Source organism: Saimiri boliviensis, chromosome 3 (assembly GCF_048565385.1).
Source record: "Saimiri boliviensis isolate mSaiBol1 chromosome 3, mSaiBol1.pri, whole genome shotgun sequence".
NCBI lineage: Eukaryota > Metazoa > Chordata > Mammalia > Primates > Cebidae > Saimiri > Saimiri boliviensis.
The window spans coordinates 87,888,366-87,915,538 of NC_133451.1; the positions used below are offsets into that span (position 1 = coordinate 87,888,366).

The 27,173-nt window shown below is 38.8% G+C and overlaps 1 protein-coding gene across 3 annotated transcripts in view; it reads left to right on the forward strand.

Annotated features, from left to right (window-relative positions):
* Positions 1-27,173, forward strand: part of BMPR1B (bone morphogenetic protein receptor type 1B) — a 401,543-nt gene that overhangs the window by 205,640 nt on the left and 168,730 nt on the right. Inside the window, exon 3 of one of the 3 annotated variants that reach the window (XM_074396464.1) lies at positions 13,138-13,224. The exons of the other annotated variants lie outside the window; for them this stretch is intronic. The gene's annotated coding sequence lies outside the window, so the exon portion shown is untranslated. The remainder of the gene's footprint in view (positions 1-13,137; positions 13,225-27,173) is intronic. 3 annotated transcript variants of the gene reach the window in all.

The following is a 27,173-nucleotide window of genomic DNA, read 5'->3' on the forward strand; positions in this document are numbered from 1 at the left end:
AATGGTGGCTGCACCCTGCCTCCTGTCTTCCTCACTTTTTATGGCAAGTTCTCACTGAGGTTGCACCTGGGGGAATGTTGTAATGCTCAGCTCTGGGACACGATAAGTAAAGAGTTGGTTTTTTTTTTTTTTTTTTTTTTTTAATTTTTCCTTCACTTATGAAGCTTAGTTTGGCTGGATAGGAGATTCTGGGTTGAAAGTTCTTTTCTTTAAGGATGTTGAATATTGGCCCCCAATCTCTTCTGGCTTGTAGGGTTTCTGCTGAGAGATCTGCTGTGAGTCTAATGGGCTTCCCTTTGTGGGTAACCCAACCTTTCTCTCTGGCTGCCCTTAGCATTTTCTCTTTCATTTCAACCCTGGTGAATCTGACGATTATGTGCCTTGGGGTTGCTCTTCTTGAGGAATATCTTTGTGGTGTTCTCTGTATTTCCTGGATTTGAATATTGGTCTGCCTTGCTAGGTTGGGGAAGTTTTCCTGGATAATATCCTGAAGAGTATTTTCCAGCTTGGATTCATTCTCTTCATCACATTCAGGTACACCTATCAGACGTAGATTAGGTCTTTTCACGTAGTCCCACATTTCTTGAAGATTTTGTTCATTCCTTTTTGTGCTTTTTTCTCTGTTCTTGCCTTCTCTTTTTATTTCATTGAGTTGATCTTCGACCTCTGATATCCTTTCTTCTGCTTGGTCAATTCGGCTGTTGAAGCTTGTGCATGCTTCACGAAGTTCTCGTGTTGCGTTTTTCAGCTCCATCAATTCACTTATACTCCTCTCTATGCTGTCCATTCTCGTCAGCAGTTCGTCCAATCTTTTTTCAAGGTTCCTATTTTCTTTGCGTTGGGTTAGAACATGTTCTTTTAGCTCATTGTAGTTTCTTACTACCCACCTTCTGAAGTCTGATTCTGTCATTTCATCACCCTCCTTCTCCATCCGGTCTGGTTCCCTTGCTGGTGAGGAGTTGTGATCCCTTTTAGGAGGAGAGGTGTTCTGGTTTCGGGAGTTTTCATCCTTTTTGCGCTGGGTTCTTCCCATTTTTGTGGGTTTATCCACCTGTTGTCTGTCTCTGTCGCAGGGAGTTGGAGCTTTATGAGTTTCCGTTGCACTACTGCCTTTTTTGATTTTTCTTTCAGGTCTGACCCGCCCAGCTAGCAGCACGCCTAGCCACTGCCTGCCCGCGGGGGCTTTGCTGAGCTGCTGTGGGCTCCGCCCAGCTGCCCTGAGCTCTTCCCTGTAGTCCTTTTTATATGGGCGTAGTTAGAACTGTCTGGGCAACGGTGGCCCCGCCTCTGTTATGGGGGACTCTCTCTGTTGTGGCAGGTTGCCTCGGCAACGGCGGGTTGCCTTGGCAACGGCAGCCTGCCTCCGTAGCGGTGGAGAGTCTCAGTAATGGCGGAAGCCCCTCCCCCACGGAGCCGGACCGTCCCGGTTCAGCTGTGCTTGGTTTGAAGGGCTCAACCCAGAGGGTTTCCAATTACTGTTTTTGTTTTCGTTGTTGTTGGGGGTGGAGGGGTGGGACCAACCGAGCCTGATCACCTGGCTCCCTGACTCAGAGTCTTTTCTTTTAAGTTGAACGACCCCGCGTTCCGGTAGCTTGTTGAAAAGGCACCGGGATCTCCCGTGCTGCGACTCAGTCGGCTCGAATTGCAGCGCAGGGTCCTGGCGGATTTTTTGCCTAGGAATCTCCTGGCCTGACTCGCTATTTCAGATGAATGGGCAACTCTGCCGTCTCAGGGCTCTGCTCGCCAGCTAAGAGGGCTCCCAGACCAGTGGCTTTTGTACGGAGAACCGCAGCAACAGGGCGTGGTCACAGCAGCCGCGCGGGCGGAATCAGCCCCACAGGGGCCAAAACAGCCGCACCGGCTGGGACTGCGACGCTGGCGACCCCTCTGCCTGGGTATCTCCTGGTCTGTGGGCAATAAGAGTTCGTCTGGAAATGCGGCGTCCACTCACCCTCTGCACTTTCACTGGGAGCTGAAGTCCTGAGCTGTTCTTAGGCGGCCATCTTCCCAGCATTCCCCCCCTTTTTTTTTTTTTTTAAATCAGGGCGCAAACTTAAGAATACTATTTTCATGGATTGTAGTTTAAAAATTTTTTTAGTGAAAATGCTCTATTGAATTCTGGAGAAAATATGCTTATTTAACAATTAGATATTCTACTTTATCAGATAGCAGAATATCAATGAGAAAATTTACACTGCTTGCTTAGCCACATAAATGTGATTTTGGGGAATAATGGAGAACCAGCAAGTGACTTTATACTTCTTAATTTAGTTGTGACGTTGATCCTTATGCTAAAACTTTAAGGCAGGTGGCAGGCACACAGCCTCTGGGCCTCTGATGTTTGAGACAGCTTCAGGCTCTCTTCTCTGCTAATCTATAACATACTGAGTCAATGAGAATTTAAGATCTTGGCGAGTGAGTTTTACCATTGGTAGCATTATGTTCTTGTTATATGTTCCCAAGGAATGCAGTCTTTTTGTATAATACTCATATGTAGGAAAAAGATAAGGATTTGCCTACATACTCTTATGCAGGAGGAAGGTCTTTGCTGTATTTCCTGGGGTCCAACCCTACCCTGTTTCTGCTGCCAGATTTCCCTGATGTTCTATCCACAGTTCCTAGCTTCACCCTATTCTTTTTTTTGGTGGATTTTGCAGCAGTTAGATAGGCATAGTTTGTCTATACATCCAGAGTTTTATAAATGGTATACTGCATTCCACCCATCACTGCAATTGCATTCTGTCACTGAGATGCTTGTCTGTAAGCCTGCAGTGGCTGGGCTAGAAGATTGGACTGTGTTCTGTTCAGAACCCGAAGACCTTTATTTTAACATTAGGTAATATTCTCAGAAAATTTGTAGCTATTAAAAAGCCTTTTTTCTTTGTTTTTTAGCCTGTGAAAGTCCTGATTATTTAAAAAATATAATTTTAAGGATTTTAAGATTAAGAATTTATGTTCTTGGTGGAATGGCAGAGCCAATATAGCAGAAATCTTCTTTCTCTGCTTTATTTTTCTCCTTAGCATTTATTACTAATACACTACATATTACACTTGTGAATTTTTAAAATTATTTATCTTCCCCAGTAGAATGTAGGCTCTATTTGGGCACAGAATTTCATTTCCTTTGTTCTCCTCTGTATCTTTAGTTCTGATAACAGTGCCTGGCAGATGGTATTTGCCTAAGAAATATTTGTAGATGGAAATATTCTAACTTTGTCCAATAATTATAGCTTTAAGTTTAAAAATCTAACAAAGAATTAATGGTCATAGTGTTCTGGTTGTCTTTTGTTTCCTTGCATATAAAAGGAGTGATGCTGTCATGAGTTTTTAAATGTTTCTTATATTTTTAAATGGTTTAGTATTTACCGTTCTTCAGTTATAACTAAAGGTTAACTTCTTAGTTACTTATAACCCAAGATTATTTTGTTGTCATATAACTTGTTTTATTTAAAAAAGATTTTTTTAGAATGTTAAGTAGTTTAATCTGACAGTAATTTAGCATCTTCCCTTAAAGTGCTAGGATGTTGTATTGAATATTAATTGCTGATTTATCTGTGGTTATGCCATTTATAAGATCTTACTTCGGCTGTTCTTTTTTTTTTTTTTTTTGAGATGGAGTTTCACTCTGTTGCCCAGCCTGCAGTGCAGTGCTGTGATCTCAGCTTACTGCAACCTCGACTCCCAGGTTGAAGTGATTCTCCTGCCTCAGCCTCTCAAATATCTGGGACTACAGGCGTGTGCCACCATGCCCTGCTAATATTTGTATTTTTAGTAGAGACAGGGTTTTGTCATATTGGTCAGAGTGGTCATGAACTCTTGACCTCAGGCAATCTGCCTGCCTCGGCCTCCCAAAGTGCTGGAATTACAGGAGTGAGCTACCTTGCCTAGCCTGTTCATTTATGTTTTAAATTTTTTTAAATAAATTTTTTATGGGTACATAACAGTTGTACATATTTATGGGGTATATGTGACGTTTTGATAGAACCATACAATTGTAATGGTTAAATATCAGTAATTGGGATATTTATCACCTGAAACACTTACCATTTCTTCCTCTTGGGAACATTCCAAGTCTTCTCTTCTAGCTATTATGAAATATGCAATAGTTGTTAACTATAGTTGCTTCATCGTGCTACTGAACACAATAGTGTTTTATTTTTTATAACCCTTTAAGTTACATTTTTGATGAACTCTCTAAATTCATTAAAAGCAACTATCCAATATTGAATTTCTCCTAAGTCACACAGCATTAATGCATTTTACAATCACTGAATTTGGGATTTGTCCTAATGACAATTGTAGCATTTTCCCCCTCTCAGTGCTACATAAAATGGTGGTGCAGCAATCTAAATAATGATTTTCATATTTGATGAATAACTTATGTTTGAAAGTTTTGGGTATTTTTCAAGAGTCAGTAGATTTTAATTTCGAGGATAATTTTTTCCCATTTGAACCACAAAGCTACTAAAGAAATCGAGAAAAACTCTTGATCATCTTCTTTCATGGTATTTTGGAGAGGATTTGCTATTACTAAATATTAAATGAGAGAGAGAGTAATTTATTACACATCCATGATTGTGAGGTACTACTTTTGACGTAGCTTGTAGTGGAAACCTATTTATTTGCAACGTGATGAATGAAACGGGCTCAGTTACAGAGATTTGCAAAACATACTCAACAAAGTCGGTTGCTGAATACGTTTTGTCCTCTGTGGGCTCCTGGATTAAAAGGCCCTGATGCTGAGAGTGTCTGCAGATTTGATCACCAATCCAGCTGCTTTCTGTATGGGACCTACTCCATAAGGTGCACTTTTTAATCTCCAGTAAATCAGAGCTTTCCTCCAGAGGCCCATTTCTTTATTTTATTTATTTATTGTGAGACAGAGTCTCTCTTAGTGACCCAGTTTGGAATGTCATGGCGCTATCACACTCATTGTAGCTTCAACCTCCCATACTCAAGCTATCCTCCCACTTCAGCCTCCTAAGCGGCTAGGACTATAGGTGTGTGCCACCATGCCTGAATGATTAAAAAAAAAAAAAACTTTTTTGGGGGGGTAGAGATGGGAGATTCACTATGTTGCCCAGGTTGATCTTGAACACCTGGGCTGAAGCAATCTTCCCACCTTGCCTCCCAAAGTATTGGTATTATAAGCATAAGTGACTATGTCCAGACCTATCCCATTGTTCATAGAATATTAGAATCATATGATAAACAAATGTTTATGATAATCTGGAATATATCTCCCATGTAGAAAAGTCACCCAACCTCTCTGGGACTTAGTTTCAGTACTTGTGAAATAAGAGAACTGGACCATGAAATATGATAAATAATTTTTTCCCCTCTTGTAATGCTTGTGTTTTAGCAGAGTTTCACTTGAATGAAAAAAAAAATGAATAGGTCTATTGCTTCGAAAAGAACGTATCCCATTGGCATTTCACAACATATGTATTAATCGAAGTAATCACTACTAAAAATAAAATCCTACTAAGGGTCAGTTATTATTCTACTTGTCACTTTAAGGAAAAATAGTTCAGTCTCATTCTCTGCCACCTGTGTCAGTTAATTGTAGTGTTAAGTTTCATATTACAATAAAAGGGTGATGGTTAAACATACAGTATTTTAATTTAATTCAGAGTTGCCACAATTGCAGGCAGTGCTCCCTGCCTACTTCTCTTCCTGATTTTATTTAGCCAATATCATTACAAAGATCATATCTAATAACTCTTTTTCCTCTTACTGCTTATTTATTGGTGGACTTATAGCTTTCAATATTTAATATTACTAGAATATTTAAGATTGTTTAACAACAAAATTTGAGCTTTTTAAGCATCCAGTATCTTCATATATAAATTTTGAGATTAATCTAAATTTTATTAGCAATAAAACAGGATCTCATTAAATGCGTTTACGATCATGAAATTGGAAATTTGGACAGTTTTTCGCATATACTCCTATAATTTTAAACTGATAAAGGCGTTTTCCTCCTTAAATTTTTCATGTACCTAGACCAAGATACTATAAATAAAAGTTGTAGAAGTATAATATCTTATTTAAAAATAATGAAGAGCCTCTTAAATGATTGCAAGGTCATTTAATTTTGATAGCACATTGTATTGTATTTGTGTTGATGGTTTGATCTTTTAATATAAATTTGTTCTCAGAATCAGTAAAGGAATTGAAGGAACTAATTATTCAACCTTAACAGTATCATTGCAAATTATAGTATCTACAGAGTAGTTATTTATCTCTTAATAGTCATCTTATTTTTTCTACAGTAAACAATATTGTAAGGAAAACTATAACCATGTCATTAGATAACATGAACTCTTTTTTTTTTTTTTTTTTGATAGAGTCTCACTCTGTTGCCAGACTGGAGTGCAGTGGTGTGATCTTGGTGGCTCACTGCAACCTTCACCTCTCAGGTTCAAGTGATTCTCCTGCCTCAGCTTCCCCAGTAGCTCGGAATATATATGCGCACCACTACGCCCAGCTAATTTTTGTATTTTTAGTGCGGGGCGGGGGGGGGTTCACCGTGGATGGTCTCAGTCTCTTGACCTTGAGATCCACCTGCCTTGGCTTCCCCAAGTGCTGGGATTACAGCTACGAACAACCATGCCTGGCCAACTCTTCTCTTCTTTACAGAGTATTTTGGGAAGAATTAGGTCCACTTAAAATATGTAATTTTTATTTGGTTTCTTTTCTTTCTAGCTGTAACATTAGCTAAGTTGTTTATTTGCTCTTTCTTTAAACAGATAACTTTATTATGACTTTTGAAGAAATAAATACTCATTTTAATACATTAGAATAATATAGGCACGCTAAGGGAAAAATGAAATATTCATTAGTTTCATTACTTGATATAACCACAGATAACATTTTTTGACCCAACATTGGTTCTTTTTTTTTTTTTTTTTTAATTTGAGACAGAGTCTTGCTCTGTCACCCAGGCTGGAGTGCAGTCTTGGCTCAATCTTGGCTAACTGCAACCTCCGCCTCCCAGGTTCAAATGATTCTCCTGCCTCAGCCTCCCAAGTAGCTGGGACTACAGGTGCATGCCACCATGCCTGGCTAATTGTTTGCATTTTTAGTAGAGATGGGGTTTCACTGCGTTAGCCAGGCTAGTCTCAATCTCCTGATGTCATGATCCGCCCACCTCGGCCTCCCAAAGTGCTGTGATTAGAGGTGTAAGCCACCATGCCCAGCCCAGTTCATTTTTTTCATTATTTTTCCTAGGTTTATATACCCATACATGCTCATAATATTGTATTGTATATGTGTTTCTGTAATTTGATTTTGTAATATTCTATTTTACCTTGAACTTATCTCAAGTTTCTAAATTTTATTTTAAATATACTTTAAATATTTGCATAATATTTCATCATTGGTCACTTAGGTTTCTTCCATTTTTTGGTCTTATAAGTGGATAAAATTATCAGTGAGCATAAAAACAGTGGAAATAGTACAAACTTTGGAGTCAGACCTATGCAAGTTTCAGCTCTGGATATAACTTTTTCTGGATTTGTAACTTCATTCAGTTTCTTCATTTACAAAATAGAGAATGCGGGCCTTAAAGTATTTAAATATTAGAATTCTTATGGTAGTGAAGCAGGATATTTTCTTGACACCTTAAAGTGACTTACAACAGGAGTGCCTCATTTACTCAGGCAACCTCATTTACCCCTCACAGGAGAGAGTGCGTGAGCAAATGAGTGCAGGAGCCAAAGTGACTGATTTTGGGTGCTGGCAGGAGCAAACCTATTTACTTGACTCACTGCGCTCAACCCCTCGTGGGAGGGAGCAGGTAGGCAAGCAAGCATGGGATCCAGACAGCTGCTTCTGGGTGCCAGCAGCAGCAAATTCTATGTGGGCCCCATGGCAGCATCTACATGGGATGCCTGAAACTCTAGAGGATGTGTTACAGTGCTCTTCAGCTCTGCCATCTGTGGACAACTAAAGTGTGAACAGCTCAGTGGGCCCTTTACCCTTTTGCATGAGGCAGCTGCCCTTTGCCAGTGAGGGCAAAGGGCCAGTGTGACAGCCTTTTATATCCAAACTCCTGGTTCCTGAATTCTGGTCTGGTGTCCAGGAAAAATGAGGTTGCATGAACAGTTTGAAGGATGGTAACTGTGGGGAATTTATTGCCAATGAAAGTGGCTCTCACTGGGAAGGGAAGCTGAAAAGGGCACAGGGCTGGTAGAAGTCTTCCCTGGAATCTCTCAGTCTCCAGCTAGATTCTTCTCCAAAGTTACACCGTCAAGCTGTCCCTCTGAAGTCAAGCTGCTTCTTTCTGACATCCAGCCGTAGTCCCATCTACCAGCTGAGTCTGGGGATTTTATAAGCACAGGATAGGGCAGGACAGGGTTATGGGTGGTTTAGGAAAAGGCAATATTTGAGTGGGAAAACTGGGATAGAAGTTCTCACGTTGGGCCACAGTTTCAGGCTTTTTAACTAAGGGTAGAGTTTCACTGGGGACTTGGCTCTTTCTGCCTAGAATTTCTCTGCCCCCAACCCTATCAGTAACAGCATTTTCACAGAAACCAGTTTAGAATAAGTACTAAATCACTATATCAGTATCATGATAGTAAATGGTAGTCATTACTCTTTGATTCTGCAGAATTCGTTTACTGAATTCAAAATTCAGTCTTGGAATTTATGGTCCTTGCTTTGAATTTTACAAAATAAATTGCTGAGAAAAACATGTTGAAGATATTGACATTTTAAAGACTGTAGCCATACATCCAAATTGCTTTCCAGAATGTTTATGTCAATTCATGCTTCCAACAGCAGTGGAGGAATGTGCTTTTTGCTGCATACCCTTGAGCATTGAATATTATTAAAAATTATGCTGATTTACTTAAAAGAAACTCTTACTGTTTTAATTTTTATTTATTTGATCACCACTGAAGTCAATGAGTATTTTATGGCTATGGTTCTATTCTGTGTGTTTTGTAATCTTGCCCATTATTTAATATTTTTCTTGTCAATTTTTATGTGCTCTTTGTATTTTAAAGCTATAACACTTTGTTCTATTTCTAAAAATACATTATTTTTAGCTTGGTATTTCATTTTATAACATTTTTAAACATTCAATTTTTATAGAAGAGTCATTTCAAATATCATTTTTTAATGTTGAATCTTATTTCAGCTGCCTTTACTGACTCCCTGCAGCCTTTGTCAAAATAGCTTTCAGGAATCCTCATGTATCCTGCATCGCCTTCCCCACTCTGTCCTCAGATCACTGATGCAAAGCGACTTATTGTTGTCTGCCTTTTGTAGACTCCTTTTTTTTCCTAACATGATCTCCCTGCTGTATTTCTTACTTTGTCCTTTGCACATCTTCTGTGAAGCCTGAGTAAAGCTCTAATACCTGATTCAGGCACAGTTTAGCACTCAATTGTTTTATTTTATAATTCCTTTTTTAATCTTCCAAGTTGCATTGAAACTTGCTTCAGAGCAGCATTTATGGTTTGTACCTTTTTTTTTAAAATTATACTTTGATTTCTGGGGTACATGTGCAAAATGTGCAGGTTTGTTATGTAGGTATACATGTGCCATGGTGGTTTGCTGCATCCATCACCCCATCATCTACATTAGGTATTTCTCCTAATGCTATCCCTCCCCTTTCCCCGCTACTCCCTACTATCCCTCCCCTATCCCTCCACTCTCTGCTATCCCTCCCTAGCTCCCTAGTCACCACAGGCCCCGGTGTGTAATGTTCCTCTTCCTGTGTCCATGTGTTCTTGTTGTTCAACACCCACCTATGAGTGAGAATATGTGGTGTTTGGTTTTCTGTTCTTGTGTTAGTTTGCTGAGAATGTTCGTTTCCAGCTTTATCCATGTCTCTGCAAAGAACAAGAACTCATTCTTTTTATGGCTGCCTAGTATTCCATCGTATATATGTGCCAGATTTTCTTTATCCAGTCTATTATTGATGGGCATTTGGGTTGGTACCAAGTCTTTGCTATTGTAAACAGTGCTGCAATAAATATATGTGTGCATGTGTCTATATAACAGAATGATTTATAATCCTATGGGTATATACCCAGTAATGGGATTGCTGGGTCAAATGGTATGTCTACTTTTAGATCCTTGAGAAATTGCCACACTGCCTTCCACAATGGTTGAACTAATTTACATTCCTACCAACAGTGTAAAAGCATTCTTATTTCTCTGCGCCTTGTCCAGCATCTTTTGTCTCCTGATTTTTTAATGATTGCCATTCTAACTGGTGTCAGATGGTATCTCAATGTGGTTTTGATTTGCATCTCTCTAATTACCAGTGATGAGAGGGTTTTTTTCATATGTTTGTTGGCTTCTTTTGAGAAGTTTCTGTTTGTATCCTTTGCCCACTTTTTGATGGGGTTGATTTTTTTCTTGTAAATTTTGTTTAAGTTCTTTGTAGATTCTGGATATTAGCTCTTTGTCAGATAAGTAGATTATAAAATTTTTTTCCCATTCTTTTGGTTGCCGGTTCACTGTAATGGTAGTTTCTTTTGCTGTGCAGAAGCTCTTAAGTTTAATTAGATCCCATTTGTCGATTTTGGCTTTTGTTGCCATTGCTTTTGGTGTTTTAGTCATGAAGTCCTTGCCCTTGTTTACATCCTTAATAGTATTGCATAGGTTTTCTTCTAGGCTTTAATGGTGTTAGGTCTTATGTTTAAATCTTATCTGGAGTTAATTTTTGTATAAGGTGTAAGGAAGGGATTCAGTTTCAACTTTCTGCATATGGCTAGCCAGTTTTCCCAGCACCATTTATTAAATAGGGAATCTGTTCTCCATCTCTTGTTTTTGTCAGGCTTGTCAAAGATCAGATCGTTGTAGATGTGTGGTGTTATTTCTGAGGCCTCTGTTCTGTTCCATTAGTCTATATCTTTGTTTTGGTGCCAGTACCATGTTGTTTTCATTACTGTAGCCTTGTAGTATACTTTGAAGTCAGGTAGTGGGATGCCTCTAGCTTTGTTTTTTTTTTTTTTTGGCTTAGGATTGTATGGGCTGTTTTTTTTTTTTTTTTTTCTCAGGATTGTCTTGGGCATTGTCTTGTGGGGTCTGTTTTGGTTCCATATGAAGTTTAAGATGTTTTTTTCCAACTCTGTGAAGAAAGCCAATGGTAGCTTGATGGGGATAGCTTTGAATCTATAAATTTCTTTGGCAGTATGGCCATTTTCACAATATTGTTTCTTCCTAACCATGAGCATGGAATGTTTTTTCATCTGTTTGTGTCCTCTCTTATTTTGTTGAGCAGTGGTTTGTTGTTCTCCTTGAAGAGGTCCTTCACATCCCTTGTTAGTTGTTAGTACCTTTGTTATGTCCCCAAATCTTCTAGCACAGGCAGGGAAAATAATAAGCATTCAGTGAGCACTTGTTACTTTTTGTAACTGCAGATAATTGCCTGATTCCCGCCACTCTCCCAAACACACAAATAGACACACATTTATTTTTACCTAGCAACAGAGCAGTTAAGAGAAATGAGCTGTAAAGAGTTGGGAACAAATATTTTGGAGTTTATTGCATTCTATTTTCTCAGCCGTGCTCTGATTCAGGCAGATCCCATATAGCCTAAGATACAGCCAGGAGACCACTTCACTAACTGTGAAGAGCCAACAAACTTCACTAGGAGGAAACTTCCAGTTTGTTATTTAAGGTACCACAGAAGATATTGGGCTACTTCAGGCTCCAGGGTCTCCCAGGATGTGGGCTTTGGCAGTGGATCAGGTAAGTAAGAGGGGAATGTGTCCTCAGCCAGCATATAGATAAGACCCAGAATATTGATTGGGTGTGAAAGAGCACGGAAGGATTAACTCTGTCCAAGAAATATTCTTGTGGGTTCTCAGGGATTTAGGTTTTTGTTTGGAGACTTGGAAAATTTAGTGATAAAATCTGAACTCTTTTCATTTTAATAAATATTATTTTAATTTTCTTTTTTTTTTGAGACAGGGTCTCATCCTGTCACCCTGGCTGAAGTGCAGTGGTGCGACTATGACACTGCAGCCCCCCTTCCTGGGCTCAGGTGGTCCTCTCACCTCAGCCTCCCAAGTAGCTGGGACTGCAGGCATGCGCCACCACGCCTGGCTAATTTTTTTTTTTTTCCAGTATTTTCTGTAGGGACAGGGTTTCACCACGTTGCCCTGGCTGGTTTTGCACTCCTGGGCTCAAGCAATTCACCCACCTCCCAAAGTGTTAGGATTACAGGCATGAGCTAGTTTGTTTTAATGTCATGGTATATTAAAAAATACCATGATATTAGAATAACTAACCTGTTTTTGTTTTATTTCATGATTTTCCCGAAGACTATTGACAATGTCACTGAAACAAAATGTTTTGTCTTTCTCTCAAAAATTTTATCAAATATCTGTTGCTGTTTTCAGTCGTTTCCGTGACATTTCCTACATATAATAAAAATGAAGTTTAATAAGTGGTGCTTTCTCTTTCTATTAATTCTGTCTGTATAACAAGTCATTGAAATCCATAGTGGCTTAAAACCATAATAGCAATATTATGATCTTTTCCAGTTTCTGGGGACAAGATATTTGTGTAGGGTTTGGCTGTTTGCTTCTGGCTTAGGGTATCTCCTGCCCAATCTGACAATGACTAGAGTTGGAATAGCAAGTGGCTAAAGTAGCTGGGGGCTAGTCAGGCACCTCTCGCTTTTCATATAATCTCTGGGTCTGGCCTAACCTCAGGGTCTGGTCTTGTGGTGTCTTCACATGGGCTAATTTGGGCTCCCTCATAGCATGGTGGCCTCAAGGTAGTCAGACTGCTAATATTGCAGCTGAATATTTAAAGAGAGAATACTGTATTACAGCAAGCAAGGTGAGAACTACATTGACTTTTATGATCCAGTCTCTGAAATCAGGATAGCTTCATTTATGCCATGGTCTGAAATTCAAGGTGAGATAATATGGACTCCAAGTCTTGAGTGTCAGAGTTACAATGTAAGAAACAACATGTGGAATGGGAAATATCATTGAGGTCATCTTTGGAAAATACAGTCTGCCACAGTCCATCCTCTAACCACAACCACTTATATAGCTCTCCTACATGCAAAATACATTTATTTCTGCCATCAAAACCCCCAAGCCTCATTCCATTACTGCATTAGTTTCAAGTTCAGCATTTTGTCTTCCAAATCAATTCCAGATGCAGATAAGGCTCCTTGGCTAAGGATTCTTCAGTACTGAAAACCTTTGAACTAGTGGTTCTTTGGAAAACCTTTGAACTAAAGAGGTAAGTCACCTGCCTTTCACACACTAAACATTCAGTGGTGGGGCAAGCATGGTTTCTATAGTTCTTTCTGTTCAAAAGGGGGAAAATAAGAGGCTGTTATATTCCATACTGACTCTGAAACCTAGTTGGTCCTGCTACCATTTGCTGAATGAGTAATCAGTCCATCTTCTGGGAATTGTTCTCTGTGGTGCTTGACTCCTCCTGTTCGTTCTCTGGTTTCTGATTCATAATTATTTTTCCAAAAAATGTGGCCTATATTTGTAATGTTGATAGTTTTCTCTGCCTTTTTCTTGGGCATGGAAGTTTGGGGGTCCAGAGGTCACTTTTAATCTTGTATTGTCTTTGTTTCCTTTCAGTTCCAGGGTTGTACTTTTAAAATTTTGAGGGCGTCTTATGTGTCAATTTATAATCTACCCCATTAGCAAATCTCATGCTCTTACATTTTTGAAACAATCACTTCTTTACCAGGGATTCCCTGTGAGGCTGTGGTGGGATAGCACCCTTGTGGTTCTTGTGTTTGATTGTTGAGCAGAGAAAGTCAGCTACATATGCCCTTAATATCTTTAGAAGGCCTTTTATCTGTCTTCAAGGATGTATAAGGCACCGTAATATTGATGTTAAAGGGTTTTTGTATTCACACCCTTACTTTTATTTGTAAACCAAGTCTTTCTGACTACACCTGGTATTTTATCATTTCCGTGAAGCTCTTTCTTATTTTGAGACTGTTTTGTTTTCTGGAGTGACAGGGAATGCAAAATAGTTTTATTTTCAAACCTAGCAAATTGCCTTTTTAAAAATATATGTATAGTTCATCTAAATTTTGCTGAAATTGAAGTTTCTTTTTAAGCTCAAATATCTCTGTCCACATGTTATAAGAAGCAAAAGGGGCTGGGCGAGGTGGCTCATGCCTGTAATCCCAGCACTTTGGGAAGCTGAGGTAGGCAGATCACAAAGTCTGGAGTTTGAGACCAGCCTGGCCAACATAGTGAAACCCCGTCTCTATGTGTATACCTATGTAACAGACCTGTACATTCTTCACATGTACCGCAGAACTTAAAAGCATAATAAAAAAAATTGAATTTAAAAAATATAAAAAATCAGCTGGATGTGGTGGTGCGTGCCTGTAGTCCCAGCTACTTGAGAGGCTAAGGCAGGAGAATTGCTTGAACCTGGGAGGCAGAGGTTGTCGTGAGCCGAGATTGTGCCACTGCACTCGCGCCTGAGCAACAGACTGAGACTCTGTCTCAAAAAGAAAAAAAAAAAAAAAAAAAGGAAAAAGGAAAAAGAAGCTTTGGTATTCTACTTGGAAATATTCTTAGTTAGGTAGTTGGAGTTTTATTAGCTATATTTTCTATTTTCAACATCACTATGGGCAATGGTATTGTTAATTTTTTTTCCCAGTACATAACAAGAATCTCTACCTCACAAGAACATAATCCTCATTTCTCTGAAGCCACCACCGTCATATTTCTTGAGGCCTATCAGTTTTCACTAACAATCTCTTGCAGGCCCTTCTGTCTTCCATCTGCTGCCCAGTTCCAAGGCCAGTGCCACATGTTTTGAGTATTTTTTTTAATTACAGCACTCACTTCTGCTATTAAAGTATGTTCCACTTATCTTTTGCTTTTTAACAAATAACTGTAAAACTTAGTAGCTCAAAGCAGCAAAACAATTTTATCACCTCTCAAGGTTTCTGTGGGTCAGGATTTTGGGCAGGGCTCAATTTGGGTGATTCTAGTTTAAGGTCTCTCACGCATCTGCAGTCAGATGGTGTCTGCAGTTGGAACAGTGAGAGGCTGAATCAGCTAGGTGCTGTCTGGGCATCTCTTTATTCATGTAGTTTCAAAGTCTCTCTAGTTTTTCCACATTGGATGGTTTGTCCTTTGTATCAGCATTGTGTACTTGTACTCTAGATAGGCAGTCTGCTAAAGTGGTAGTGAAAGGCTTCAAGAACACATATTCTGATGAGTAAGGTAGCATTGAATCAAATGTTATGACCTGCCTTTCACACAGCAAACATTCAGTGGTGGTATGAGCATGGGAAATCATATAATATCACATTTGTCATAGACATAAGCTTATCAGGATTTAAGGAGACATAACTTAGACCCCACCTCTCAATGGGAGGGGTCTCAAAGACAACATAAGAAGAACATTTCGAATGGGAGAGATTGTAGTGGCCATATGTATTAGTCTGTTCTCATGCCGCTAATAAAGACACACCTGAGACTGGGTAATTTATGAAGAAAAAGAGGTTTAATGAACTCACAGTTCCACATGGCTGGGGAGGCCTCACAATCAAGCAAAGAGGAGCAAAGGCACGTCTTACATGGTGGTGGGCGAGAGAGTGTGTGCAGGAGAACTGCCCTTTATAAAACCATCAGATCTCACGAGAGTTATTCACTGTTGTGAGAACAGCACAGAAAAAGCTGCCCTCATGATTCAGTTACCTCCCAGTGCGTCCCTCCATGACACCTGGCGATTATAGGAGCTACAATTCGAGGTAAGATTTGGTTGGGGACACAGTCAAACCATATCACCATCTTTGCAAAAACAAAAAAAATAAAAATAAATCATCCACACTTCTTTGTATTCAATCTTTACAGGTTGACTCCAAAGTTAATAGAGTGTAGATATAGATTTTGGCAGAGATGGAACCCTTTTATGTTAAAAAAAAAAAAAAAAAAAACTTAAACGCATTCTTGTTTTCACCCTCAAATTTTACTGTATAAACATCTAGTGAACTTCTATAGTATTTAGTGAATCAAATTTGTTGTTTTTCTCTGGCAAAGCCAAAATTATGACTGTGGGTGGTGCACGTTTTAAGTTATATCAAGTTCTCAGACATGCAGAATTTTTAAGTGGCAATAGTTTAACTGGCCAGGTATTGAAACCTTGTGTTTTTGTAAGAAAAGAGGAAAAATATTCCTTTTAAGTGAAGAAAAATTAAATCTCTTTCTAAAATCTAGTTCTGCATAAGTATTGACAGATTGTCCCAGTGATTCTCAAAATTCATCTTTTCAAATATCAAGAACCATATGGTTAAACTTCATAAAAATGAACAGTGAAAACTTCATTTAAGGCAATGAATGTGCAGCTGCCAGCATCTCCTTTCTTCTTGGCCACACCAGCTTGGCTAATCTGTCACTACATATGTGGGCCACGTGTGCTTTGGAAAATATTGGACTGTTTCGGATGTTTAGTCTGCGTAGGCTGGATCCTGCACACTGCATCTTATTACTCTGGTTTCCCCTTTGCTTTCAGCAGCAACACTATCCAGATAGTTTTTGTGGGAGCACCAGGTATGTAGCAGCTTGTGAAAGCCAAGGAGCAAAAAACTGCTACCTGCATGAAACACAAATGTATCTTCACAAGGCTGTCAGGAGACCATGTTCCCTGCAGCTGTCTTAAAAGGTGATATAAAATGAATGGAAAATACCAGAATAAGTCATCACAGTTCACTGCAATTATTATTGTACCTAAGAAAGCACACGACTTTTTGGCAGTTGAACTGGCCACTGATAAGAGTTATTCATCACAAAATTAAAAGCAGTGTTTCTTTGTGATAACTATAGTTTGAATGATTTTCTAAAATAAAAGTATGGTTATAATAGAATAAGTTCCAAAGAGGATTGCTTATTTCATGTTGTAGCCCTACTTTTGCCTTAACAGGTCACCCTAAGGTAAATTCCTCTGTGATATACAACAGGTCCTCAAGTCCTCAAGTAGTATCTTGTTCAGCATTGTTTTCTTCAGTAACATTGATGAGAAGGAATATCAATTCCCAGCCAAGGCCCCTGTTTGTATGGAGTCTGGCTTTCTCCCCATGTCTGTGTGGGTTTCCGTTGGGTACTTTGATTTTCTCCCACATCCTAAAGATGTGTGTATTAGGTGAATTGGCATATCTACATTGTCCTAGTCAGAATGAGTGTGGGTGGGTGTATGATAATGGTGTCTTGTCCAGTTATTTCCTGCCTTTCACCCTGAGCTGCTGAGATAGGTTCTGACCATCCCAATCCCTGAATTGGAATAGGTTAGAAAATTAATGAATGAGTGAATACAAATCATTGACAAATCAGTTTGTAACAATACAGTCTACTAGACAAGGGAAGACAGGTACTTAATACAAGTTGAGAGCACTTGGGTATTAGCTGGGCATAGTAGTGTGGTCCTGTAATCCCAGCTCCTCGCGGGGGCTGAGGCAGGAGAACTGCTGGAACCCAGGAGGTGGAGCTTGCGGTAAGGTGAGATCACGCAAATGCACTCTAGCGTGGGCAACAGAGCAAGACTGTCACAAAAATAAAAACGAAAACAATAAAAAAAAGAAAGATAAAAATAGAAGTTATTTTAACTCATATGTAGCGAATTGCATGACCAACAGATTGTGCAGAAAATTTACTACCTTGAAATTCCCTTAGATAAAAAATTGGTAGTATAATACTTACATATGCAATCAGGTAAAATACTGCTTTGAGTAGGTAAATAATGGAGTATCATAAAATTTATGTTTTCGTTTTTGAGACAAGTTTTTGTTCTGTTGCTCAGTTTGGAGTGCAGTGGCACAATCACAGCTCATTGCAGCCTTGAACTCCTGGGCTCAAGCTCCTGGGATTACAGGTGTGAGCCACCATACCCAGCAAATTTATCTTCTGTTGAATGGTTGAATTTTTAATTAAATTTCTTCTAGCAGTTAGCATCTTTTAATATTCTAACAGAAACACAAGGAGAAGCTCTACCAGTGGAACTCTTAGGACTCTAGCCCCACATGATAGTTAAATCAGTTTTTAACTGATTAGCTTGCCTTTCTGGTATGTGACCAGTACTTGATTGCTTTTTATTTTCTTAAAATTTAATTTAGCCTGCTTAGTTTATGGATGATTTCAGCTGTTAAAAAATAAGAACCTAAATTGACACCAAGACTTGGAAAATGTAACCTACTATTAGGAAACTTTATTTTTGGCTAAATACACACCAAGGAAAGATATCACAGTGTGTTTAATTGAACAATAGACATGCCAGCTGTGCCTGATAAGTGTATGTAAATGTTTAAAATCATTATGTAAATCCATGATGATTCTCAGGTTCCAGTAGTTTTAGTAAATTGACTTGACTTCTCAGATTATTTCCCAGTTGAATTATACAGCTATAGCTGGTGAACTCTTATCGGAATTACATGCTGCAAAATGAGATGCCCTTTTAGCAGATAGGCTTAAGGACACAGAGAACACACACTAGTGGAGTCCTGGTGGTCAGTGTTAGGAGTATTCAGAAAGAATAGTGTAAGCAAAATGTAGATACTGTCTTACATGTTTTGAGTATCTTTTTCTCTTAACAAATATAAAGTTATTCACAAATTATAAGCAAATGTATTCCAGAATGCACAGGGAGAATACGTAAAAGCAGGGAATCAGAAATGGATTTAATTGTGTTGGGTATTTCAAGAACTCATTTTCACCTAAATTATTTAAATTTTTAGAATGAAGCATTTCAAGAATTAAATTCATTTTTGTTATTCTTAAAGAGAATTTGCTTTAGTAAAAAAATGTATCCAAAGATGCATTGCCTTTTTTATTTAAAAAACAAACCAAGTATTCAGATAGGAATTAAACAATGAGGTGCATGAAAGAAGTTTCAGGGCTGGGCGCAGTGGCTCACGCCTGTGATCCCAGCTCTTTGGGAGACCGAGGTGGGTAGATAACCAGGTCAAGAGATCGAGACCATCCTGGTCAACATGGTGAAACCCCGTCTCTACTAAAAATACAAAAAATTAGCTGGGCATGGTGGTGCGTGCCTATAATCCCAGCTACTCAGGAGGCTGAGGCAGGAGAATTACCTGAACCCAGGAGGCGGAGGTTGCGGTGAGCCGAGTTCGCGCCATTGCTCTCCAGCCTGGGTAACAAGAACGCAACTCCGTCTCAAAAAAAAAAAAAAAAGAAGTTTCAGATGAAATCTTTATCTTCCAAAGGTTGCTTATGTAATTAGGCTAAAATTTAAATTTCTTACTGTGGCCTAAATTAACACTTCTCAACCTTAGCTGCATATCAGAATTACAGGGAGAACTTTAAAGAATACTGTTGTCTGCCTTTTACTCCAGCAATTCTGATTTCATTGGTTTGGGATATGTCCTGGGTATCAGGATTTTAAAAAATATCCTGGGTGATTTTAATGTGTAGCACAGTTTAAGAACCACTAGCCTAAAACAACTGTGTGTTTTGGCCACCATTTTCATTATTATACTTCATCATGTGTCTTCTTTACCATTAAAAAAAAAAATTGTCACCTGAATACTAAAGACTGTTCTTAACCAAGGAAATTTCCATTAGCAGTTTCTTCCACGTGGAATGCTCTTCCTACAGGTCTTTTCATGACTGGCTCTTTCTCAGCATTCAGGTGTCCACTCCAAGGACTCTGCTTTAAGCAGACCTTTTCTGAGTTTCCCTGTCTAAAGCTTTGTTTCCCCAAATATTATCACACTGTTCTGTTTTAATTTTATTATTGCTTTTGTTTCGATTTATTATCATAATCATTTGTGTTTCTTTTCCCACTAAGTATATAAAGTCCATGAGAGAAGAGAGCTGACACGCTGCTTCACCTTCACATATCCAACACTTAAAACGAAGCCTACCATGTAGCAGTTGTTCAATACTTTTTTAACAAATGAATAAAAATGCTAATTGAACATGATTTTGGTAATATTTATATCCAATTTTTGCCAAAAAGCTACATGAGATCACATTTTAAAAATTAGAATACAGTCAGCTGCAGTGGTTCACACTTGTGATCTCAGCCCTTTGGGAGGCTGAGGCAGGTGGATCACCTGAGGTTGGGAGTTTGTGACCAGTTTGACCAACGTGGAGAAACCCCATCTCTACCAAAATACAAAAAATTAGCTGGGTGTGGTGGTACATGCCTATAATATCAGCCACTCAGAAGGCTGAGGCAAGAGAGTTGCTTGAACCTGGGAGGCGGAGGTTGCGGTGAGCCGAAATTGTACCATTGCACTCCAGCCTAGGCAACAAGAGCAAAACTCTGTCTCAAAAAAAAAGAAAAAAAGAAAAAAAATTATAATACAGACCTAGGATGAATGGATGGACGTGTCAACAGGCATAGGGAGGAAGTACACTTAGAAATGTGGTAGTCTCAGTACTGAAAATTTAAATTTAAGGGTAGTGATAGTAAGCCTGTTACCACCACTTAAGGCTCTCACTCCAAAGCCGTATTTTGGGTCTTACCAAAGTGCCCCGTATTAGAAATCTTCATATACTTTCTGATTAACGTCTCCTATTTTAAGAGCCCATGTATCACCTCCCCATCCACAAAGCTCAGTCTCTAGAAAGAGTTTTATTTTCTGTATTGCATGTTTATTTCATGGCCTTTGCCATATTATAATTGTGGTGATGTAGCCATCAGTCTGTCTCCCTCACTAGCTTTTAGCCTCATTGGGAACAAGGATTGTGTCTAGAGTGCCAGGCCCATAAGAGGTACTAAGCACGTGTTTATTGAATGAAAACATAAAATAAATAAGAAATATTTCACAAGAAGGATTAGAACTGCTAATTAAAATTATAAAATGGATTTGTCAGGAATGTAAGTGAGTTGAAGTAATTTTTAATAGAATAAAGCAATAAAAAAGGATACACTAAGCTAATTGGAGGAGGAGGGCATGATGTTATGCACACTTAGGAAATTAAAAAAACATTGTTGGTGCCAATAAGTCTGTGCACTGGCTTCCAACTGATATGTGGCTTGTCATCTGAATAAGGTTTTCATCACTCACTTGGGACTTTTTATACATCATTTACTCTTTTTGATAAACTTCTCAATAGCTGCTATTCAGATAGATCCATTTTCCAGTAACACCTGATATGCATTTTAAAATGTAGCTTTTAATTGATATTGATTGCCAGTAAACTCAATGAAAACTTTCATCAGTGTACTTTGAATTTCATTATTCTACCCAAAAGAAATTGTAGCAGTCCTTGGGCACATAAATATTTAAAAACTCTATGTAGAGGCCCTATTAGCTTCATGGGTACTTTTGTCATAATTTTAGCACTTAAATACTACTTAGGATTGCTCCTTCAGATTGTATCCTGCTTCAAAATCTCTACAGTACTACTATGCATAATTTTACCTCATAGATAGATGACTAGGTCTTTCAAAAGGACAGTCATACGGTTGAAATAGATGTATTTTTATTGCCTTCTAAAAAATTACACCAGTACTTAAACAGAGGAATAACAATTGGTGTTCAGGACAGAAATTCTGTTCAGGTCCCCAAAATCCTTCTGAAATACACAGTATTGTTACAGCTTTGCTGCTGTAAGCCTGGAAACTGGTGTGCGCTTTTTTCTTTGGTTTTTATGAGGAAACACTACCAGTGTCACATTTCTAAGAAGGAGACAGCAAGCAGTGAAAGCAAAGAATCTTGATACCAGAGTTACAGCATCCAAAGTAATTTTCTTTCTTTTAATTTGAATCTACATTCTCACATATTTGGATATAATTCTGTTTTGGCTTAAATGTTACTGTATGGAAACAAAGATTTACAGAAGGTCGTTTTGTGAACAGAGGTATGGAAAGTCTACACATGGCATTCCCTGTGAACATATGGCATGGTGCGTTAGGAGAGCATAAGGTGGGATTTGTGATATGGGCAAAGGGGGAAATGAATCTGAAAGGACAAGTACAGGTCAAGGTGGTAGAAAGGCCTTTATTAATGATGAGATGTTGGAACCCTTTGTTGCCAGAGGATGTCTTGATTAAAAAAAAAAATGAGCTTAGTAACAATATAGAAGATTGATGGAGGAGAAAAGAGAGTGGTGCCAGGGAGACTAGAGTGTGATCATTTCGGTATTTAAAGTTACATAAAAGCTAAGTCTGAATTTCAGTAGGAACAGAGGAAAGAAAAGGAGACAAGCTCCAGAGATTCAAGATAGAATCTTGAGTATATAGTAACTAATTGGAAATAGGGGAGAGCAGAAGTGAGAAACTGACGTTTTTAGCATGGATAACTAAGTGATGGTACTGTCATTAAGCAACCCTGGAAAAACAAAATAAGAGCTTTACCTGTGTGAGGTTGGGTGGGGGGGCATTGTTAACAAAAATATACATTCCAGTTTCTATCCATATTTCTTTTGAACTTTGACACATTGGGCTATTCACTTACCTGCTTTGAACTTCACTTTCCCTATAAGTAAAGTGGGGATTCTTTTCTGTTCTGTTCTCTTCTCCTCCCCTCCCCTCCCCCCTCCCCTCCCCCTCCCCTCCTCCTTCCCTTCCCCCTCCCCTCCACCTCCCCCTCCCCTCCTGTCCTCCCCTCCCCCATCCCCATTCCCCTCCCCTCCTCCCTTCCCCCTACCCTCTCCCTCCCCTCCTCTCTTCACCCGCCCCCCGTTCCCCTCCCCTCCCCCCTCCCCTCCTGACCTCCCCTCCCCCATCCCCCTCCCCCTACCTTCCTCCCTTCCCCCTACCCTCTCCCTCCCCTCCTCTCTTCACCCTCCCCCCGTTCCCCCTCCCCTCCTCCTTCCCCTCCACCTCCCCCCTCCCCTCCTGTCCTCCCCTCCCCATCCCCCCCTCCCCCTCCCCTCCTCCCTTCCCCCACCCTCTCCCTCCCCTCCTCTCTTCACCCTCCCCCCCGTTTCCCCTTCCTCCTCCTTCCCCTCCCCCTCCTCCTCCCCCTCCTCTCCCCCTCCCCCTCCCCCTCCCCTCCTGTCCTCCCCTTCCCATCCCCCTCCCCATCCCCCCTCCCCCTGCCCTGCTCCCTTCCCCATCCCCTCCCCCACCCCTTCCCTCCTCCCTTCCTCCTCCCCTCCCCTGCCCTCCTCCATTCCTCCTCCCCTTCCCTCCCCCTGCCCTCCTCCCTTCCCCCTCCCCTCCCCCTGCCCTCCCCTCTCCCCTCCTCCCTTCCCCCTTTCCCCTCCCCTCCCCTCCCCTTCCTTCTCCCCTCCCCCCCTCCCCCACTTCCTTCCCCCACTCCCCTCCCCTCCCTTTTCTTCTCATTTGTGATGGAGTCTCTGTCACCAGGCTGGAGTGCAGTGGCATACTCTTGGCCCACCACCACCTCTGCTTCCTGGGTTCAAGTGATTCTTCTGCCTCAGCCTACTGAGTAGCTGGAACTACAGGCACATGCCACCAGGCCCAGCTAATTTTTTTTTTTTTTTTTTTTAGTAGAGATGGGGTTTCACCATGTTGGCCAGGATGGTCTTAATCTCCTGACCTCGTGATCCGCCCACCTCAGCCTCCCAAAGTGCTGGAATTACAGGCATGAGCCACTGTGCCTGGCCTAAAGCCAGGATACTTTCTTATTGCTTATCCTGATGAACAAATGAAAGAGCGCTTATAAAAATATAAAGTGCCACATAGATGTGAGTTGTTAGATTTCTTTAGACTATGAGGAGTTGGACCATAACAGAGGTTTAGCCCATCAGCATGGATCTCTTAGACATATTTTTGAGGTTCCTAGACTTTATTCTTTCATATTCTCTACTGATGTTAAATATCAACTATAAAGGACAGTTTTTTTTTTTATTTTTCCAAACACAAGTATTTATATACAACAATTATTTTGATTCATTGGTTCTATACCACTTACCTTTAAAACAAAACAAAAACATAAGTAGTTTAATTACTACATTGACTTGCTATTTGTTAACATTATTTCATCTCTTTATTGAGTCATAAAAAAAGTATAAGGATTTTCTTTATTCTTACATTTTCTACTTTTATCTTTCCTCAGCTCAATTGCAACTCTGTTCTTGCTCAATCTAGGCCTCATACCAGAATGAAGTAAATTAGAAGATGGAAAACAAAACAAAACAAAACTCAGCGTACGTTCCTGTCAGTTTTTACCCACTCCAAATGAGCCTCATGAAAGAAAAGTTTTCAAAAATGAGAAGAATTGCTTCCATCCATCTTAAAGTCTAATTTAATCAGGTCTTGAAAATGTATTTTACGTGACAATATTCATATCTACGAAAGTATAGAAGTGAGATTTTTCATTTCAGTCTTTTTTCTCCATTACTCCTTAGTTATTTTTGACACCACATTTCAAGAAAATTTCAGGCCCTGTCAATCAGGACGGCAAGTAGAAACAACCACATTATATATGTGAACCAAACAAGAATAATGGATGTTTCATTCATTTCTTACAAAGATTAGTCTGTTTCATTGTTTTCTTACTATTTCCTCTTTTTAAAACATATATTTTGATTAAAAATATAAAATGAATAATGATATTCCTGAGCTCTGCAATTTAAATCTTTTATATGAAAGTGTATTTATCATGAAGCTGTAAAATCAGTGTTTTTGTTTAATGATTTTTCAGATTTAATGCACATTCCTGTTTTCACTGCCTAATTAAGTTTAATCATTCAGTGATATTTTTTGAGCTACTGCCATATGATTAATAAACAGTAAAAGTCAGCTTAAACTTGATAGATAAATACTCTCTTCTCCTGTTGAGACCATTGAGTTGGTTTTTGCTGAGTCCCTCCTTCCTGGGATATTCTCCTTTCCATTCTAAGGAATGTATGACTTTAGATGTCTTAGGGAATCCAGCAATCTTTGCTTCTCTCCTTTAGGCTGACATAAATCCCTCTGGCATGGATGGTTTCAGGACCATCTTTTCAACCTCCCTTGAAAGATGCTTTTTATTCTTGAGATTCCAGTTCCACTGCCTAACTGAATATACTGCAGTTTTTTTTTCTAGATATAACTATTCTATAAAATTAATGGCATATTTTTAATTATGGGTATCTGTATGAATGAAAATATAGTCATTTTATTAATGAGTCATTTCTAAAAAAGAAACATTGAAAATTCAGCTACATCTTTATAATGAAAGAAAATAGTTGTTTAAGATGTCAGATAGTGATTGATCATCTGGATCTTAGAATCACCCAGAAATTAATGGAATGAAATGTTCTCATCCAGTCTCTTATTGTCACATAGACCTAATCTAATTTTCATTTTGGAGTAAGAGTAGAAAGTTTTGATTTAGTGAGGATTAATTTCTTTAAGAAATCTCTGACTTAAAGATACATGATGATTTTAAGAACTGCAGACTTTTTAAAAAGTAGAAAATGCTTGAAATTATATTGCAAATATTATGTTAAACAACACTTTTGATATTGTCCTTCATGTCACATAAATATTCATGTAGCTCTAGGAGAAAAAGAAATTGAAATACTTATAATTTACAGCTGGAAACTTAGCTATTATTATTAAACATGATGAGAAATTTGTGAAATTTTAATAGAGTTAAATTAGTTGTTGCTAATTCAGTTAGCAACAACTATAACATAAAAATAACTTGATATTCTGGATGCTTTTCATTCTCCATTATTACCTTATTTTATTCAACATAGTTTAGCTTTATTATTGGTTATGGTTATATGTATTCTATGCACTGTGAATTTAAGAACAATTTCTATTGATAAATGATAAAGCACTTTAGTTTGCCATTTGGTTTGTGTGATGTCATATAAACATTTAAAAAGACATATTCTTTGCTGTGGTTTCCAGATTTAGTTTATTCTGTCCTCACAATTGACATACAGCGTTATTTCAGTCGAAGAGAACAAATGACCTATTTATTAACTGAGCAGCCAGTGCTTCTCAAAGTATTACAATAAACTGGCAGCAGTAAGGTTAGTAGACTTATGTATGATTTTCCTGTGGGTTCCCGGGAGCCCAAATAATTTATTACTTGAGAACAAAGAAGCTTAGAGTTAAAAGTAAGTCAGTCTGTATATGATATGACTAATAGTAAGCCCCTAAAGCATGAAAAAAAAAAAAAAGAGATAAAAACTGTAGTTTACTTCTAACTAGGCACATGGTAGAGTCAATTTTCTTTCTCCTCAGTAACTTACACTGTCACCTGTTCCCACAGGTGAAAGAGGGCAAGCATGTATTACTAATATTTTGCTTGTACCCATTTGCCCCTGAAGAATGCCTCATCATTCTTTATAGTCTTAGATAAATTTGTAGTATTCACAACTGATTAAGTTTCTCAACAACACATTTTAAATTCATTCACGGCCGGATGTGGTGGCTCACAGTCCTCTTTTGGGAGGCCGAGGTGGGTGGGTCACAAGTTCAAGATTGAGACCACCCTCATCAACATGGTGAATGAAACCTCCCCTCTACTAAAAATACAAAAATTAGCTGGGTGTGGTGGTGCATGCCTGTAGTTCCAGCTACTTGGGAGGCTGAGGCAGGAGAACTCAGGAGGTGGAGGTTGCAGTGAGCCAAGATCGTGCCACCGCCCTCCAGCCTGGCAACAAAGTGAGGCTGTGTCTCAAAAATAAATAAATAAAAATAAAGTTAAATGATCAGTCACTACTTAGCTTCTTGCTTTAACACCTAACTTCAAAGAAGCACTAAAATATTAATGTAATTGGATTACAATTTCAGTTACCTCACATTGATCTGATGAGTATTTTATTATCAAACTAAAAGTACCAGTGTAGGTATTTATCATGATAATGAACAGAGGATTAGGACATTTTCTTTGCAATTGTGTTTTTTTCCCCAAAGCTGCTGCTCCTTACTAAAAGTTCTATTGAAATTGTATAGAAATTCAAATTCATTTTAAAAGCTGAAACAATATACTAATAAATTAAATACTTCTTATTCCTTAATCATTCATTTGTTTATTCGTTTATTTTTTCAGTTAACAAGTAAGTGACTGTATTTATGCCAGGTACAACTTTCTTAGGCCCTCAAAAACATATTTTAAGCTTTTTTTTGGTTATAAGGTTTTCTGAAATTATATTTACTGAAAGTCAAAAGTAAATAGCCAAATGGCTAATACACACATGAAAAGATGTTCAGCATTATTCATCACTAGGAAAATGCAGACTAAAGCCATAGTGAAATTCTACTTTGGCAGTCAGGTGGACAGTTCTTTACTATGTTAAACATAAAATTAACATATTAGCAGTTTT